The 6211-nt window shown below is 50.5% G+C and overlaps 1 long non-coding RNA gene across 1 annotated transcript; it reads right to left on the bottom strand.

Moving 5' to 3' along the window:
- Positions 1–967: 967 nt before the first annotated feature.
- Positions 968–4973, bottom strand: LOC128335421 (uncharacterized). The gene is made up of 3 exons (XR_008311610.1): positions 4843–4973; positions 2000–2107; positions 968–1099 (listed from the first exon to the last, which is right to left on the bottom strand). It is a non-coding gene; the product is annotated as an uncharacterized LOC128335421 (long non-coding RNA).
- Positions 4974–6211: the final 1238 nt, after the last annotated feature.

Below are 6211 nucleotides of genomic sequence, written 5' to 3'. Positions count from 1 at the left end.
CAATAGCCACAGGGCCTGGGGATTATGGGAGTTGAAGTCCAATAACATCTGGGGACCCAACGTTGAGAAGCCCTGATCTAGATGGACCAAGGGTCTGACTCAGTATTTGAAGGCAGCTTCTTATGTGCTTCCAAAATAGTCCACATCCAAGCATCTCCCTAGAGCAGGCCTGCTCAACTTTGGCCACCCAGCTGTTTTTGGACTACAACTCCCATAACCCCCAGCCACAGTGGCCAATAGTCAGGGATTATGGGAGTTGTAGGCCAACATCTGCAGGAAGGCTAAAGTTGAGCAGGCCTGCCCTAGAGGTCTGACTTGATGATGCAAAAGAACTCATGGCCCTGTGTTTGCGCAGTGCATGGATGAAACATTGCCAGAAAAAGGTGCTGCATTTGTATGTACAGATGAATTGTACAGAAGAATTGTACAGATGTTTGTGTGCGGTGTGTTTTACCAACAGGGTGGTGTAGATGTGCATATCCCCACAAGGGCTTGATGCAGCCAGACACACAGTCACATCTGGGTGGCTTTTCTGGCAGTGTTTTCTCCATGTACAGAAACGTATCACAGGGATCCAGTGATGCAGAATCCTCAGTGCTGTAATTTCTCCCAGCAGCATTGAACAATCTGTTTCAAATGTGTGCATGGAGGTTCTGCGTTCTCAGTTCTGTTTAATGTGCTTTTGGATCACAGTGGTGTTTTGAAGAGAGAGGACATCTTTGAGGCAGTAACTCATGCCCAGCCGGAAACAGGGTCCTAATTAATTAATTTTTCATTAATGCAGATGGCGTGGCCTGCTGCACGAGCACTGAGCTTTGCTTCTAATAACAAAATCCATTACGAGGGCATCTGTGGCAAACTGGAAATGATCTTTATTATCCAATGTTTCAGCAAGACCAGAAGGTTCACCCAAGGATGTAAAAATTCTTTGGTGACAAAGAGGACCAGATGCTGATCATTTACGTTGTGATGCTGACCTGTATTGTCACTGCTTTTGGCCTTCAGGGAATCTGTTACACTGGCTCCTTTCTGGCATGCTCAACGAGGAAGTTCTCTTGCACAAACTTCATGGAAACAAATGGAGAGCTGTGCAGAAGCACTAAAATGCAGGAGAACTTGTGGGATTGTGCTCTGTATCTTTTATGCCAAACAATTATAATATCTAATCAATCAATTAATCGATTAAAACCCCGATATTCTGCCCCTTCAGTACCCTTCTGCTTGGGGTAGCTCACAAAATCACCAAAACAAATATACTGTTAAAAAAAACTCCAAAAAATCCTAATACATTAGTAGAAACAAAACTAAAAACAGATGCCCACTTAAAACTCAGTTTTCAAATTACAAGTTAAAAGGTTTTTAAAAACCCACCAGATATAGTTACAGTGCAAATGTTAAAACACCCCTCTAAAGAGATGGGTCTTCAACCATTTCTCAAAGACCTGGAGGGCAGGAGCATGGAGGAGCTCTTCCAAGAGGGTGTCCCAAAGCTGAGGGGCCACAACCAAAAAGACACTGCCAACTGGATGTCCAGCAGCAGCAGGGCCCTGAGCAGGTGCTGAGATTCTGAACGGAGGGCCCTGGTAAGTTGGTTTGAGCAGTGCAGTCTGACAGATACCCCAGGGAAATAGGGATTTCCCTTCTTACCGTGAATCCATATTGCTGGGGAAACCAGAAAGCAAACCATTTTCAGAGAGGGAACCAAAACGGAAATAGTCCCACCTGCCTCTGCCATAAATTCCATGGGAGTGCCAGACCCACCCACCCCACCCACCCCCAGATACCTCCATGAATTCCTGCCTGGAGAGCATGAGGCTATCTAGAAGAAGTTGTCTCACTTCTCAAACACAGCCCCATGGGGTCTGAATGGCAGCAAAAGAAAGTGAGGCTGGGTTGCAGCACCACAGACAGCTCCGAGGGGCAGGTGTGGCAATGCTAGCCCTCCAATTCCTCTAAGCACCAACTAGCTCTCTTGGGCACCACACGGCTACCTCCCTACCTGGTGACGGGAAGGCTTCAACTGGCAGCCATCTGGCCTGGAGTCTGGCATTCTTCCTCTTCTCCATACCATCCTGCCAAATCCATTGCTCTTGCTGGCGTGCAGATGCTGGGAATGGCAAAATTCCACATGTCGGAGAGGCTGCTCCTTCAGGGTGTCTTTCTGGGGACTCCAGAAAGGGCTCCACTCTTTCAGCTCTGCACAGTGCTGCATAACACAGGGCCCCCAATTGCAGAGAAAGAGTCTACCTATTTGCCAGTTGACCATGCATCGGCTCTGTGGATATAGGAATGGCCAGGAATGGGAATCCCACCCCTTGCTCCACACACATAGTCTAGGAACATAGGAAGTTGTCTTCTATTGAGTCAGGCCGTTGGTCGATCTCACTCAGCATTGTTTACACTGACTGGCAGCAGCTCTCCAAGATTTCAGGCAGAAGTCTCTCCCAGCCCTATCTCGAGATACTGCCAGGGATTGAACCTGGGACCCTCTGCATGCAAGCAGATTCTCTACCACTGAGCTATGGCCCCAGACTCTAAGGGGAATATCTTACAGTGCTCACATGTGCTCACTCATCCGAATGCAAACCAGGGTGGTCCTTGCTTAGCAAAGGGACAATTTGTCTTTGCTACTGCAAGAAGGCTCTCCTCCCTATAGGAGGCATTGCTACACAGATGCATAGGAACATCGGAAGCTGATATATACTGAGTCAAACCATTGGTCTATCTAGCTCAGTATTGTCTACCCAGACTGGCAGCAGCTTCTCCAAGGTTGCAGGCAGGAATCTCTCCCAGCCCTACATGGAGATGCTGCCAGGGATTGAAGCTCGGACCTTCTCCATGCAAGCATGCAAATGCTCTTCTATTGAGCTTTGGCACCATCCCTCAAGGCAGGATTTCATAGGAACATATGAAGCTGCCCTAAACTGAGTCACGCCATTGGTCTATCTAGCTCAGTATTGTCTTCACAGACTGGCAGCGGCTTCTCCAAGGTTGCAGGCAGGAATCTCCCTCAGCCCTATCTTGGAGTTGCTGCCAGGGAGGGAACTGGGAACCTTCTGCTCTTCCTAGAGCAGCTCCATCCCCTGAGGGGAATCTCTTCCAGTGCTCACACTTCTATCCTCCCATTCAAATGCAACCAGGGCAGACCCTGCTTAGCTAAAGGGACAAGTCATGCTTGCTACCACTCTCCTGAGTCTCTAAACAGGGCTAAAGGTTCGATGTGACTTGAAAAATGCTCTGTGGGTGCATGGACATCTCTGTCTCCAAAATGGCCACCGCCACCAGAAGGAGGGCCGGAAGAGCCTGGAAATGGGTCCAAACAGCCCTTTGAAGAGTGGGGGAAGGCCAGTGGGGGAGGGGGAGATGGCAGAGACACCACCCTGACCCCGTGGCCATGGCAGCTCTCCTCGACTCGGCAGTGAGTCCTTTATTAAAACAAAACAAGACCTTAGGACCCCTGAACCAGCTCAAATTTGAGCCGAGCCAGGGGTCTGTTCCGGGGGCACAAAACTGAACAAGCCCGGTTCGGTTCACGTCTAGTTTGGACTCGAACCGTATCGGGCAAACCGGGTTTGTGCACACCCCTAGCGGTGGGTGCAGGTTGGTGCCCCAGTTAAAACCTTTAGCCAATCTTTAATAATTTGGGTAATAATGATGAAGTATCCCTTGGATGTTATTTGAGCTCTGCACAGACCGCCACTCCACAAGTCCCTTTAGCAGCAGCGAAACTGCAAATATCAGCCTCTTGGAAAAACAGCTTAATTGGAAACAGCATCCTGCATTTCAGGGGGCAGAAACTGGATTGCGTTCCCAGAGACTGCGGCAAATAGAGGTCTGCTTGTTTGGGTTCCTTCAACATTTTCTTGTGGCGGTGGTCAGAATAATGAGGGTGTGGTGTCCCTCTCTTAACTAAAGCTATGATTTTATTCTGCTTCACATGAGCAATACATACAAAGAGCTGGGGGGGCTAATTTTCCTTATTAAGCAAAAAAACAAAAACAAAACCCAGGCCCTTGTATTCATGCTTCATAATCATTATCCCAGAAAAGAAAATGGCGAACACAATCTGTCTAAATATTTCCATCTGATACAGCTTGGCTGTGTTTGGAATGAGCTCCACTTTCTGCAAGAATCGTAGGATTAATGTATATCAGGAGGTGCGGCCGTAGCTCAGTGGTAAAGCATCTGCTTTGCATGCAGAAGGTTCCAAGTTCCCTCCTTGGCAGCATCTCCAAGATTCCTGCCTGCAACCTTGGAGAAGCTGCTGCCAGTCTGTGAAGACAATACTGAGCTAGATGGGCCAACTCAGTATATATAGCAGCTTCCTATGTTCCTATTCTGGGAGATTTTTATGGGGCGGAGAGCCGGTCTTGCGGCAGTGAGCACGCATTGCCCCCTTTGCTAAGCAGGGTCTGCCTTGGTTTGCATTTGGATGGGTGACTATGTACATATTTGTTTTACATTTCTACCCTGCTCTTCCTCCAAGGAGCCCAGAGCGTTATGAGCGTTGTGAGCTTATCTTTGTCCTCACAACGACCCTGTGAGGTAGGTTAGGCTGAGAGATACACGACTGGCCCAGGGTCGCCCCGTGAGCTTACTGGCTGAATGGGGACTTGGACTCGGTCCTAGGACAACGCTCTTGCCACTACACCATGCCGGCTCTCATGGAATGGCTTGCATGACTACATGGGAGCAGCGTCAGATATTCCCCTTAGGGGGACGGGGCTGTAGCTCAGTAGTAAACAGGGGCGCACCTAGGTAATTTGGGTGCCCGGACCGGAGGCTGAAGGGATTAGGAGCCCCCCCCCCCCGCGCGCGAGTCCTCCCTAATTTTTTAAATACCTGCCCGGGCCGGATACGACACTCCATACTCCAACGGTGCACACACACAGGCCGAGGAGGCCGGTCACCGCAGGCCAAGGACGGGAGGGTGTCGCCTGCTCCGTTCTGCTCTGCTCCGCTCACCCTCCCTGGCAGTTAAAAAGGGAAAATAATGGCTATGCAGGGCGGGGCGAGGCGGCAGCAGTGAGGCATCAGGGCTCTGGGGAGGCCCCCCCTGAGCATTTGGGGCCCGCTCCAGGAGGCAGGAGGCCACGGACCCCTGCCCTGGGGTCCGTGCCTAAACACACCTTTGCAGAGCATCTCCTTTGCAAGCAGATGGCCCCAGGTTCCGTCCCTGGCAGCATCTCGGGGTAGGGCTGGGAGAGACTCCTGTCTGGAGCCTTGGAGAGCTGCTGCCCGTCCGTGTTGACAATCACTGGATGGAGCAATAAGGCAGCTTCCTGAGTTCCCCATCTAGCGCCCTGCACTGGTCAGATCCTCCAGAAGCAAGAGCCCCGGCAAGACAGAGGACTGCATTGGCTCTCTTTATATGGTGTGAGGTCACTGGTTCATCGGGCCCAGTATGGCCTATCTGGCTTGGCTCTCCGAGGTCTTGGCTAAGCTGCAGTAACTGGAAATCCCTCGGGAGGGAGCTCTGCCCGGCACTCTCACTTCCCACTTTCCGACGGGGTCCGGAAACCGAGTTCTTCACACATTCGCTGCATGATTTCCCTCCTGCTCCAGTTCCCCCCACCCCCAATTTAACTCGGTGCGAATATATTTAGCCTAAACACACCATAATCAAACCATAAGAAATGGATTTGTTTTGACATCTGTATGCCATGAGTTGCAGAAGAATGCTGATAAAAATGGGATTTAAATCCATCCACCCAAACAGGCCTTTCCCAACCCTGTTCACTTGTGTCCTTTCAGCCGGTGGCATGTGGAAGGCGTTGAACTATAGACTCCAATCCTCCCACAAAAGGCCCTCCCCAGTTGGGAATTGAACTCCTCGGTCACTAGGCGACTGGGGACAGATAGAGGGGCTTTCTCTGGGTTAAAGACAGTGATGGCCCGTCCTAGGAAGCTCTCTCTCTCTCTCAGCTGCTTTCTTTGGTACTTGCATCCACTCCCCCCCCCCGTTTCAGCCACAATTCTGACTGAGCTGTGCAGGCTGGTAATTCATTCAGTAGGGGAAGGAAATCCCTGGTCATTCTCCCAGTTGAGGATCTCCCTCCCCTCCCGGAGGAATGACCAGCCCGCAGGGCTCCATTATAGCCAGGTAGGGGCAGAAAGGAGTGAGAAAGTGGCCGCTGTTACTGAAGCACCTCTGCTGCTTAAAGAGACCTAGAAATGTTGTCCGACACAAAGAACATATGAGCATAAGGAG

Source organism: Hemicordylus capensis, chromosome 11 (assembly GCF_027244095.1).
Source record: "Hemicordylus capensis ecotype Gifberg chromosome 11, rHemCap1.1.pri, whole genome shotgun sequence".
In the NCBI taxonomy this organism is placed as follows: domain Eukaryota; kingdom Metazoa; phylum Chordata; class Lepidosauria; order Squamata; family Cordylidae; genus Hemicordylus; species Hemicordylus capensis.
This window is presented reverse-complemented; position numbering and strand designations above follow the sequence as displayed.